Raw genomic sequence first — 14296 nt, forward strand, 5'->3', positions numbered from 1 at the left:
TGGCTTCTAGTCATTTGTCGGAATCTGGGCCCGCCATCGCTTCTTCATAGTTCGAAGGTTCACCGTTGTCCAACAACATGATTTCCAAGACAGGGTTGCCGTACCACTCTGGTGCGGAACATGTCCTTGTGGACCTACGAAGTTCAGTAGGAGCTTGATCCGAAGTATCTTGATCATCATTATTAACTTCCTCTCTAATCGGTGCAGGCACCACAGGAACATTTTCCTGAGCTGCGCCACTTACCGGTTCGAGAGGTAATACTTCGTCAAGTTCTACCTTCCTCCCACTTATTTCTTTCGAGAGAAACTCTTTCTCTAGAAAGGACCCATTCTTGGCAACAAAGATCTTGCCTTCAGATCTGAGGTAGAAGGTATACCCAACAGTTTCTTTAGGGTATCCTATGAAGACGCATTTTTCCGACTTGGGTTCGAGCTTTTCAGGTTGAAGTTTCTTGACATAAGCATCGCATCCCCAAACTTTTAGAAACGACAGCTTAGGTTTCTTCCCAAACCATAATTCATACGGTGTCGTCTCAATGGATTTCGACGGAGCCCTATTTAAAGTGAATGCGGCAGTCTCTAAAGCATAGCCCCAAAATGATAGCGGTAAATCGGTAAGAGACATCATAGATCGCACCATATCTAATAGAGTGCGATTACAATGTTCGGACACACCATTACGCTGAGGTGTTCCAAGCGGCGTGAGTTGTGAAACTATTCCACATTTTCTTAAGTGTGTGCCAAATTCGGGACTCAAGTATTCTCCCCCACGATCTGATCGCAAGAACTTGATTTTCCTGTCATGTTGATTCTCAACCTCACTCTGAAATTCCTTGAACTTTTCAAAGGTCTCAGACTTGTGTTTCATTAAGTAGACATACTCATATCTACCCAAGTCATCACTGAGGGTGAGAACATAATGATAGCCACCGCGAGCCTCAACTCTCATTGGACCGCACACATCAGTATGTATGATTTCCAATAAGTTGGTTGCTCGCTCCATTGTTCCTAAGAACCAAGTCTTGGTCATTTTACCCATGAGGCATGGTTCACACGTGTCAAATGATTTGTAATCAAGAGACTCTAAAAGTCCATCTGCATGGAGCTTCTTCATGCGTTTGACACCTATATGACCAAGGCGGCAGTGCCACAAGCATGTGGGACTATCATTATCAACCTTACATCTTTTGGTATTCACACTATGAATATGTGTAGCATTACGCTCGAGATTCATTAAGAATAAACCATTCACCATCGGAGCATGACCATAAAATATATCTCTCATATAAATAGAACAACCATTATTCTCGGATTTAAATGAGTAGCCATCTTGAATTAAACGAGATCCTGATACAATGTTCATGCTCAAAGCTGGCACTAAATAACAATTATTGAGGTTTAAAACTAATCTCGTAGGTAAATGTAGAGGTAGCGTGCCGACGGCGATCACATCGACCTTGGAACCATTCCCGACGCGCATCGTCACCTCGTCCTTCGCCAGTCTCCGTTTATTCTGCAGCTCCTGCTCTGAGTTACAAATGTGAGCAACCACACTGGTATCAAATACCCAGGAGCTACTACGAGTACTGGTAAGGTACACATCAATTACATGTATATCACATATAACTTCCGTGATGCCGGCCTTCTTGTCCGCTAAGTATTTGGGGCAGTTCCGCTTCCAGTGACCACCTCCCTTGCAATAAAAACACTCAATCTCGTGCTTGGGTCCATTCTTTGGCTTCTTCCCGGCAGCTTGCTTATCGGGCGCGGCAACTCCCTTGCCGTCCTTCTTGAAGTTCTTCTTACCCTTGCCTTTCTTGAACTTAGTGGTTTTATTCACCATCAACATTTGATGTTCCTTTTTGACTTCTACCTCTGCTGATTTCAGCATTGCAAATACTTCAGGAATGGTCTTTTCCATCCCCTGCATATTGAAGTTCATCACAAAGCTCTTGTAGCTCGTGGAAGCGACTGAAGGATTCTGTCAATGACCGCATCATCCGGGAGATTAACTCCCAGCTGAGTCAAGCGGTTATGCAACCCAGACATTTTGAGTATGTGCTCACTGACAGAACTATTTTCCTCCATCTTACAGCTGAAGAACTTGTCGGAGACTTCATATCTCTCGACCCGGGCATGAGCTTGAAAAACCATTTTCAGCTCTTCGAACATCTCATATGCTCCGTGTCTCTCAAAACGCTTTTGGAGCCCTGGTTCTAAGCTGTAAAGCATGCTGCACTGAACGAGGGAGTAATCATCAGCATGTGTCTGCCAAGCGTTCATAACGTCTTGGTTCCGTGGGACGGGTGCATCACCTAGCGGTGCTTCTAGGACATAATCTTTCTTGGCAGCTATGAGGATGATCCTCAGGTTCCGGACCCAGTCTGTATAGTTGCTGCCATCGTCTTTCAGCTTGGTTTTCTCTAGGAACGCGTTGAAGTTGAGGACAACGTGGGCCATTTGATCTACAAGACATATTGTAAAGATTTTAGACTAAGTTCATGATAATTAAGTTCATCTAATCAAATTATTAAATGAACTCCCACTCAGATAGACATCCCTCTAGTCATCTAAGTATAACATGATCCGAGTTAACTAGGCCGTGTCCGATCATCACGTGAGACGGACTAGTCAACATCGGTGAACATCTTCATGTTGATCGTATCTTCTATATGACTCATGCTCGACCTTTCGGTCTACTGTGTTCCAAGGCCATGTATGTACATGCTAGGCTCGTCAAGTCAACCTAAGTGTATTACGTGTGTAAATCTGTCTTACACCCGTTGTATTCGAACGTTAGAATCTATCACACCCGATCATCACGTGGTGCTTCAAAACAACGAACCTTCGCAACGGTACGGTGCACAGTTAGGGGGAACACTTTCTTGAAATTATTACGAGGGATCATCTTATTTAAGCTACCGTCGTTCTAAGCAAATAAGATGTAAAACATGATAAACATCACATGCAATCAAATAGTGACATGATATGGCCAATATCATTTGCTCCTTTGATCTCCATTTTCGGGGCTCCATGATCATCGTTGTCACCGGCATGACACCATGATCTCCATCATCGTGTCTTCTTGAAGTTGTCTCGTCATCTATTACTTCTACTACTATGGCTAATGCTTTAGCAATAAAGTAAAGTAATTACATGACGTTTATGTTGACACGCAGGTCATAAATAAATAAAGACAACTCCTATGGCTCCTGCAGGTTGTCATACTCATCGACATGCAAGTCGTGATTCCTATTACAAGAACATGATCAATCTCATACATCACATATATCATTCATCATTCATCACAACCTTTGGCCATATCACATCACAAAACACTTGCTGCAAAAACAAGTTAGACGTCCTCTAATTGTTGTTGCAAGTTTTTACGTGGCTGCTATAGGTTTCTAGTAAGAACGTTTCTTACCTACGCCAAAACCACAACGTGAATTGCCAATTTCTATTTACCCTTCATAAGGACCCTGTTCATCCAATCCGATGCAACTAAAGTGGGAGACACAGACACCCGCCAGCCACCTTATGCAACTAGTGCATGTCAGTCGGTGGAACCGGTCTCACGTAAGCGTACGTGTAAGGTTGGTCCGGGCCGCTTCATCCCACGATGTCGCCGAATCAAGATAAGACTAGTAACGGCAAGCAAATTGGCAATATCGACGCCCACAACTACTTTGGGTTCTACTCGTGCATAGTAACTACGCATAGACCGGGCTCATGATGCCACTGATGTGGATCGTGGCAGAAATTAAAAAAATTCTACGCATCACCAAGATCAATCTATGGAGTATTCTAGCAACGAGGGGAATAGGAGTGCATCTACACACCCTTGTAGATCGCGAGCGGAAGCGTTCAAGTGAACGGGGATGATGGAGTCGTACTCGCCGTGATCCAAATCACCGATGAGCAAGTGCCGAACGGACAACACCTCCGCGTTCAACACACGTACGGTTGGGAAGACGTCTCCTCCTTCTTGATCCAGCAAGGGGGAAGGAGAGGTTGATGAAGATCCAGCAGCACGACGGTGTGGTGGTGGATGCAGCAGGATCCCGGCAGGGCTTCGCCAAGCACAAGCGGGGAGGAGAGGTGTTACGGAGGGAGAGGGAGGCGCCAAGAGCAAGGTGCGGCGGCCCCTGGGGGCAACGGCCCCCTTAGGGTTTCCAACCAGGGGGGCGCATGCCCCCTCGGGGGGCCACGGCCCCCTAGGGTTTCCAATCCTAGGCGCCTTGGGCCCTTGGGTGGGGCGCACCAGCCCATCAGGGGCTGGTTCCCATGCCACTTCAGCCCATGGGGCCCTCCGGGATAGGTGGCCCCATCCGGTGGACCCCCGGGACCCTTCCGGTGGTCCCGGTACAATACTGGTAACCCCCGAAACCTTCCCGTTGGCCGAAACTGGACTTCCTATATATAAATCTTTACCTCCGGACCATTCCGGAACTCCTCATGACGTCCGGGACCTCATCCGAACTTTCGGGTTAGTGCATACTAATATCTCTACAACCCTAGCATCACCGAACCTTAAGTGTGTAGACCCTACGGGTTCGGAAGACACGCAGACATGACCGAGACGCCTCTCCAGTCAATAACCAACAGCGGGATCTGGATACCCATGTTGGCTCCCACATGCTCCTCGATGATCTCATCGGATGAACCACGATGTCGAGGACTTAATCAATCCCGTATTCAATTCCCTTTGTCAATCGGTACGTTACTTGCCCGAGACTCTATCGTCGGTATCCCAATACCTTGTTCAATCTCGTTACCGGCAAGTCACTTTATTCGTACTATAATGCATGATCCCGTGACCAACCCCTTGGTCACATTGAGCTCATTATGATGATGCATTACCGAGTGGGCCCAGAGATACCTCTCCATCATACGGAGTGACAAATCCCAGTCTCGATACGTGCCAACCCAACAGACACTTTCGGAGATACCTGTAATGTACCTTTATAGTCACCCAGTTACGTTGTGACGTTTGGCACACCCAAGGCACTCCTACGGTATCCGGGAGTTGCACAATCTCATGGTCTAAGGAAATGATACTTGACATTCAGAAAAGCTACAGCAAACGAACTACACGATCTTTGAGCTAAGCTTAGGATTGGGTCTTGTCCATCACATCATTCTCCTAATGATGTGATCCCGTTATCAATGACATCCCCATGTCCATAGCCAGGAAACCATGACTATCTGTTGATCAACGAGCTAATCAACTAGAGGCTCACTAGGGACACATTGTGGTCTATGTATTCACACATGTATTACGATTTTCAGATAATACAATTATAGCATGAATAATAGACAATTATCATGAACAAGGAAATATAATAATCATTTTATTATTGCCTCTAGGGTATATTTCCAACAGTCTCCCACTTGCACTAGAGTCAATCATCTAGTTACATTGTGATGAATCGAACACCCATGGAATTTTGGTGTTGATCATGTTTTGCTCTAGGGGGAGGTTTAGTCAAGGGATCTGCTACATTCAGGTCTGTATGTACTTTACAAATTTCTATGTCTCCATTTTGAACACTTTCACAAATGGAGTTGAAGCGACGCTTGATATGCCTGGTCTTCTTGTGAAACCTGGGCTCCTTGGCAAGGGCAATAGCTCTAGTGTTGTCACAGAAGAGAGTCATCGGCCCCGGCGCATTGGGTATGACTCCTAGGTCGGTGATGAACTCCTTCACCCAGATTGCTTCTTGTGCTGCCTCCGAGGCTGCCATGTATTCTGCTTTACATGTAGATCCCGCCACGACGCTTTGCTTGCAACTGCACCAGCTTATTGCCCCACCATTCAAAATATACACGTATCCGGTTTGTGACTTAGAGCCATCTAGATCTGTGTCGAAGCTAGCGTCGACGTAACCCTTTACGACGAGCTCTTCGCCACCTCCATAAACGAGAAACATATCCTTGGTCCTTTTCAGGTACTTCAGGATGTTTTTGACCGTTGTCCAGTGTTCCTTGCCGGGATTACTTTGGTACCTACCTACCAAACTTACGGTAAAGTTTACATCAGGTCTGATACACAACATGGCATACATAATAGACCCTATGGCTGAGGCATAGGGGATGACACTCATCTCTTCTATATCTTCTGTCGTGGTCGGGCATTGAGTCGTGATCAATCGCACACCTTGCAATACAGGCAAGAACCCCTTCTTGGACTGATCCATATTGAACTTCTTCAATATCTTGTCAAGGTACGTACTTTGTGAAAGACCGATGAGGCGTCTCGATATATCTCTATAGATCTTGATGCCTAATATATAAGCAGCTTCTCCAAGGTCCTTCATTGAAAAACACTTATTCAAATAGGCCTTTATGCTTTCCAAGAATTCTATATCATTTCCCATCAACAGTATGTCATCCACATATAATATGAGAAATGCTACAGAGCTCCCACTCACTTTCTTGTAAACGCAGGCTTCTCCATAAGTCTGCATAAACCCAAACGCTTTGATCATCTCATCAAAGCGAATGTTCCAACTCCGAGATGCTTGCACCAGCCCATACATTGAGCGTTGGAGCTTGCACACCTTGTTAGCATTCTTAGGATCGACAAAACCTTCCGGCTGCATCATATACAATTCTTCCTTAAGAAAGCCGTTAAGGAATGTCGTTTTGACGTCCATTTGCCATATCTCATAATCATAGAATGCGGCAATTGCTAACATGATTCGGACGGACTTCAGCTTCGCTACGGGTGAGAAAGTCTCATCGTAGTCAACCCCTTGAACTTGTCGATAACCCTTAGCGACAAGTCGAGCCTTATAGATGGTCACATTACCATCCGTGTCTGTCTTCTTCTTAAAGATCCATTTATTTTCTATGGCTCGCTGATCTTTGGGCAAGTCAGTCAAAGTCCATACTTTGTTTTCATACATGGACTCTATCTCGGATTTCATGGCTTCTAGTCATTTGTCGGAATCTGGGCCCGCCATCGCTTCTTCATAGTTCGAAGGTTCACCGTTGTCCAACAACATGATTTCCAAGACAGGGTTGCCGTACCACTCTGGTGCGGAACATGTCCTTGTGGACCTACGAAGTTCAGTAGGAGCTTGATCCGAAGTATCTTGATCATCATTATTAACTTCCTCTCTAATCGGTGCAGGCACCACAGGAACATTTTCCTGAGCTGCGCCACTTACCGGTTCGAGAGGTAATACTTCGTCAAGTTCTACCTTCCTCCCACTTATTTCTTTCGAGAGAAACTCTTTCTCTAGAAAGGACCCATTCTTGGCAACAAAGATCTTGCCTTCAGATCTGAGGTAGAAGGTATACCCAACAGTTTCTTTAGGGTATCCTATGAAGACGCATTTTTCCGACTTGGGTTCGAGCTTTTCAGGTTGAAGTTTCTTGACATAAGCATCGCATCCCCAAACTTTTAGAAACGACAGCTTAGGTTTCTTCCCAAACCATAATTCATACGGTGTCGTCTCAATGGATTTCGACGGAGCCCTATTTAAAGTGAATGCGGCAGTCTCTAAAGCATAGCCCCAAAATGATAGCGGTAAATCGGTAAGAGACATCATAGATCGCACCATATCTAATAGAGTGCGATTACAATGTTCGGACACACCATTACGCTGAGGTGTTCCAAGCGGCGTGAGTTGTGAAACTATTCCACATTTTCTTAAGTGTGTGCCAAATTCGTGACTCAAGTATTCTCCCCCACGATCTGATCGCAAGAACTTGATTTTCCTGTCATGTTGATTCTCAACCTCACTCTGAAATTCCTTGAACTTTTCAAAGGTCTCAGACTTGTGTTTCATTAAGTAGACATACTCATATCTACCCAAGTCATCACTGAGGGTGAGAACATAATGATAGCCACCGCGAGCCTCAACTCTCATTGGACCGCACACATCAGTATGTATGATTTCCAATAAGTTGGTTGCTCGCTCCATTGTTCCTAAGAACCAAGTCTTGGTCATTTTACCCATGAGGCATGGTTCACACGTGTCAAATGATTTGTAATCAAGAGACTCTAAAAGTCCATCTGCATGGAGCTTCTTCATGCGTTTGACACCTATATGACCAAGGCGGCAGTGCCACAAGCATGTGGGACTATCATTATCAACCTTACATCTTTTGGTATTCACACTATGAATATGTGTAGCATTACGCTCGAGATTCATTAAGAATAAACCATTCACCATCGGAGCATGACCATAAAATATATCTCTCATATAAATAGAACAACCATTATTCTCGGATTTAAATGAGTAGCCATCTTGAATTAAACGAGATCCTGATACAATGTTCATGCTCAAAGCTGGCACTAAATAACAATTATTGAGGTTTAAAACTAATCCCGTAGGTAAATGTAGAGGTAGCGTGCCGACGGCGATCACATCGACCTTGGAACCATTCCCGACGCGCATCGTCACCTCGTCCTTCGCCAGTCTCCGTTTATTCTGCAGCTCCTGCTCTGAGTTACAAATGTGAGCAACCACACTGGTATCAAATACCCAGGAGCTACTACGAGTACTGGTAAGGTACACATCAATTACATGTATATCACATATAACTTCCGTGATGCCGGCCTTCTTGTCCGCTAAGTATTTGGGGCAGTTCCGCTTCCAGTGACCACCTCCCTTGCAATAAAAACACTCAATCTCGTGCTTGGGTCCATTCTTTGGCTTCTTCCCGGCAGCTTGCTTATCGGGCGCGGCAACTCCCTTGCCGTCCTTCTTGAAGTTCTTCTTACCCTTGCCTTTCTTGAACTTAGTGGTTTTATTCACCATCAACATTTGATGTTCCTTTTTGACTTCTACCTCTGCTGATTTCAGCATTGCAAATACTTCAGGAATGGTCTTTTCCATCCCCTGCATACTGAAGTTCATCACAAAGCTCTTGTAGCTCGTGGAAGCGACTGAAGGATTCTGTCAATGACCGCATCATCCGGGAGATTAACTCCCAGCTGAGTCAAGCGGTTATGCAACCCAGACATTTTGAGTATGTGCTCACTGACAGAACTATTTTCCTCCATCTTACAGCTGAAGAACTTGTCGGAGACTTCATATCTCTCGACCCGGGCATGAGCTTGAAAAACCATTTTCAGCTCTTCGAACATCTCATATGCTCCGTGTCTCTCAAAACGCTTTTGGAGCCCTGGTTCTAAGCTGTAAAGCATGCCGCACTGAACGAGGGAGTAATCATCAGCACGTGTCTGCCAAGCGTTCATAACGTCTTGGTTCCGTGAGACGGGTGCGTCACCTAGCGGTGCTTCTAGGACATAATCTTTCTTGGCAGCTATGAGGATGATCCTCAGGTTCCGGACCCAGTCTGTATAGTTGCTGCCATCGTCTTTCAGCTTGGTTTTCTCTAGGAACGCGTTGAAGTTGAGGACAACGTGGGCCATTTGATCTACAAGACATATTGTAAAGATTTTAGACTAAGTTCATGATAATTAAGTTCATCTAATCAAATTATTAAATGAACTCCCACTCAGATAGACATCCCTCTAGTCATCTAAGTATAACATGATCCGAGTTAACTAGGCCGTGTCTGATCATCACGTGAGACGGACTAGTCAACATCGGTGAACATCTTCATGTTGATCGTATCTTCTATATGACTCATGCTCGACCTTTCGGTCTACTGTGTTCCAAGGCCATGTATGTACATGCTAGGCTCGTCAAGTCAACCTAAGTGTATTACGTGTGTAAATCTGTCTTACACCCGTTGTATTCGAACGTTAGAATCTATCACACCCGATCATCACGTGGTGCTTCAAAACAACGAACCTTCGCAACGGTACGGTGCACAGTTAGGGGGAACACTTTCTTGAAATTATTACGAGGGATCATCTTATTTAAGCTACCGTCGTTCTAAGCAAATAAGATGTAAAACATGATAAACATCACATGCAATCAAATAGTGACATGATATGGCCAATATCATTTGCTCCTTTGATCTCCATTTTCGGGGCTCCATGATCATCGTTGTCACCGGCATGACACCATGATCTCCATCATCGTGTCTTCTTGAAGTTGTCTCGTCATCTATTACTTCTACTACTATGGCTAATGCTTTAGCAATAAAGTAAAGTAATTACATGACGTTTATGTTGACACGCAGGTCATAAATAAATAAAGACAACTCCTATGGCTCCTGCAGGTTGTCATACTCATCGACATGCAAGTCGTGATTCCTATTACAAGAACATGATCAATCTCATACATCACATATATCATTCATCATTCATCACAACCTTTGGCCATATCACATCACAAAACACTTGCTGCAAAAACAAGTTAGACGTCCTCTAATTGTTGTTGCAAGTTTTTACGTGGCTGCTATAGGTTTCTAGCAAGAACGTTTCTTACCTACGCCAAAACCACAACGTGAATTGCCAATTTCTATTTACCCTTCATAAGGACCCTGTTCATCCAATCCGATGCGACTAAAGTGGGAGAGACAGACACCCGCCAGCCACCTTATGCAACTAGTGCATGTCAGTCGGTGGAACCGGTCTCACGTAAGCCTACGTGTAAGGTTGGTCCGGGCCGCTTCATCCCACGATGCCGCCGAATCAAGATAAGACTAGTAACGGCAAGCAAATTGACAATATCGACGCCCACAACTACTTTGGGTTCTACTCGTGCATAGTAACTACGCATAGACCGGGCTCATGATGCCACTGATGTGGATCGTGGCAGAAATTAAAAAAATTCTACGCATCACCAAGATCAATCTATGGAGTATTTTAGCAACGAGGGGAATAGGAGTGCATCTACATACCCTTGTAGATCGCGAGCGGAAGCGTTCAAGTGAACGGGGATGATGGAGTCGTACTCGACGTGATCCAAATCACCGATGACCAAGTGCCGAACGGACAACACCTCCGCGTTCAACACACGTACGGTTGGGAAGACGTCTCCTCCTTCTTGATCCAGCAAGGGGGAAGGAGAGGTTGATGAAGATCCAGTAGCACGACGGTGTGGTGGTGGATGCAGCAGGATCCCGGCAGGGCTTCGCCAAGCACAAGCGAGGAGGAGAGGTGTTACGGAGGGAGAGGGAGGCGCCAAGAGCAAGGTGCGCCTGCCCTCCCTCCCTTCCACTATATATAGGGGCTAGGGGGTGCATGCCCCGTTGGAGATCCCATCTAAGGGGGGGGGGGGCGGCGGCCCCTGGGGGCAACGGCCCCCTTAGGGTTTCCAACCAGGGGGGCGCATGCCCCCTCGGGGGGCAACGGCCCCTAGGGTTTCCAATCCTAGGCGCCTTGGGCCCTTGGGTAGGGCGCACCAGCCCATCAGGGGCTGGTTCCCATGCCACTTCAGCCCATGGGGCCCTCCGGGATAGGTGGCCCCATCCGGTGGACCCCCGGGACCCTTCCGGTGGTCCCGGTACAATACCGGTAACCCCCCAAACCTTCCCGTTGGCCGAAACTGGACTTCTTATATATAAATCTTTACCTCCGGACCATTCCGGAACTCCTCATGATGTCCAGGATCTCATCCGGGACTCTGAACAACTTTTGGGTTAGTGCATACTAATATCTCTACAACCCTAGCATCACCGAACCTTAAGTGTGTAGACCCTACGGGTTCGGAAGACACGCAGACATGACCGAGACGCCTCTTCGGTCAATAACCAGCAGCGGGATCTGGATACCCATGTTGGCTCCCACATGCTCCTCGATGATCTCATCGAATGAACCACGATGTCGAGGACTTAATCAATCCCGTATTCAATTCCCTTTGTCAATCGGTACGTTACTTGCCCGAGACTCTATCGTCGGTATCCCAATACCTTGTTCAATCTCGTTACCGGCAAGTCACTTTACTCGTACCATAATGCATGATCCCGTGACCAACCCCTTGGTCACATTGAGCTCATTATGATGATGCATTACCAAGTGGGCCCAGAGATACCTCTCCATCATACGGAGTGACAAATCCCAGTCTCGATACGTGCCAACCCAACAGACACTTTCGGAGATACCTGTAATGTACCTTTATAGTCACCCAGTTACGTTGTGACGTTTGGCACACCCAAGGCACTCCTACGGTATCCGGGAGTTGCACAATCTCATGGTCTAAGGAAATGATACTTGACATTCAGAAAAGCTACAGCAAACGAACTACACGATCTTTGATCTAAGCTTAGGATTGGGTTTTGTCCATCACATCATTCTCCTAATGATGTGATCCCGTTATCAATGACATCTCCATGTCCATAGCCAGGAAACCATGACTATCTGTTGATCAACGAGCTAGTCAACTAGAGGCTCACTAGGGACACATTGTGGTCTATGTATTCACACATGTATTACGATTTTCGGATAATACAATTATAACATGAATAATAGACAATTATCATGAACAAGGAAATATAATAATCATTTTATTATTGCCTCTAGGGCATATTTCCAACAATCCCCGCTTGCGAACAAAAGAAATCAAGCGCCCAGGGAGATGCCCAGTGCTGCAAACTACGACGAAAAAAGCTACAACTAGCAATAGGAAAAGCTTCAACCGGCTACGAAAAAAGCTTCAATTAGTATACGACTGGAGCTATGGATGACCAAAAAAGTTACAACCGGTGACAGAAAAAGCTTCATCTAGCGATGAAAAAAGCTTCATCCGACTATAAAAAAAGTTTCAACCGTGGAAATGAAGCCATGGACGAAAAACGAAAAGTTGCAACCGACAGTTATAAAAGTTACAACCGCATTGAAAAAAGCTTCAAACTTCTTATCTCGGCTGCGACCCCGCGATGACGATGACGCCGTTTTGCTGCAACCGTAGTAGATTTTTGCTACCACCGGCGATTGAATTTGCTACAACCAGTTTCAGCAAAAAAATCACCGTGGGGGTGTAGTCTGCCATGGCTGGTTGCAGCTCCGGCGTGGCCGGGTCCGGCGAGGTAGGCAGAGCTTCGATGCTGCGAGGTAGCGCGTCGCCGTTGTAGCACCCCGTCGCCCCCAGTTGTAGCATCTCCCGTGGTCACCGCCCCTCGATCGCCGGCGAGATCGGATGGTCGCCGCGCAAAGCCATGGAAGCTTCGAGCAGGGAGGGGAGGCGTGGTGCTGCGACCGGGGGGCGAGGGGGGAAGGGGGAGGGGGAAGGGATGGGGAAGGGGTGGGGAGGAGGGGGCAGAAGAAGAGGGTGGCGCGCGCCCCGGCGAGCTGCGCGAGATGTGGGGGAGCTGCGATGAAGGAGACGCGAGGAAGAGGGAGACCGGCCCAATGTTCCGCCGGTGCCCCGGTCCCAAACGTTTCCCTTCTATATTTGACCAAGTTTTTAGTACTCCCTCTGATCCATAATAAATGGTAAGTGTCACAGTTTTTTACTAAGGTTTAACTAACCTTGTTTCAAAACTGTGACACTTATTTGGATTGAAGGGGTAGTAAAGTATATCAACATCTAAACTAGTAGATAAATAAAATATATAAATATATTTCATATGAATTTAAAAATAATGATTTGCTATTGTACACGTTGATTCTGGATAGAATTTTAGCCAAGGTTTAAAAAATATAGTCAAAGTTAGAGAAATTAAACTTGAAAAAAATAATACACCTTACATTTGAAATATAAGAGAGTGGATATCAAATAACGTATCGTCTCATTGGAACCGTCTCAATGGAAATTCCGGGTCCACCTTGTAAACACACCTACGTCATCACGTCCAAGACCTCACCGTACCTCGTCGAGCACAAAGATCACCGTCGGCCCAGACATGTTCCCGTACTCGCTCAACACATTTTCATTGTTTTTCATATTTCACAGCTGTACTCGCTCTCTTCATTGTTTTTCATATTTCACGGCTAACTAGTGTGCAATATGTCTGAAAACTGACTTGCAATGGTCGATGGACAACTTAAAACTTAGTTCAGTCTGCGCTGTAATGTTAGGCTATATGGGATTAGGAAAAAAGTACAAAATTGGCTGACCGGCTATCATCTCGCTTCAGTCCTGTTGCACGCTACATCGAATGGGGAACCACTATAATCAGCGAACATTCACTCAGTTGATGACACTTGCGAACGTTTTTTATTGCATTTTGTGCTGGCCGAGGATGGCAATTTTTGCTAGCGAGCATGGCAACTGCAGTCTGCTATAATTTTGTTTTCCGCTGGTAAAAATTGCCGTGCTTGCAAATTAAAATTAACATCCATGCAACAATATATATTGCCGTCAAAATGTTTCCAATTGCCACCCGTCCCAGCAAATGTCAACATTGCCCCTTTTTCTTCATGCAATCCTCTCTCTCTCGCGCGCGCGAGCGCACACACACATCCCCTACCTCCGGACGCACC

This window comes from Triticum dicoccoides, chromosome 4A, assembly GCF_002162155.2.
Source record: "Triticum dicoccoides isolate Atlit2015 ecotype Zavitan chromosome 4A, WEW_v2.0, whole genome shotgun sequence".
NCBI lineage: Eukaryota > Viridiplantae > Streptophyta > Magnoliopsida > Poales > Poaceae > Triticum > Triticum dicoccoides.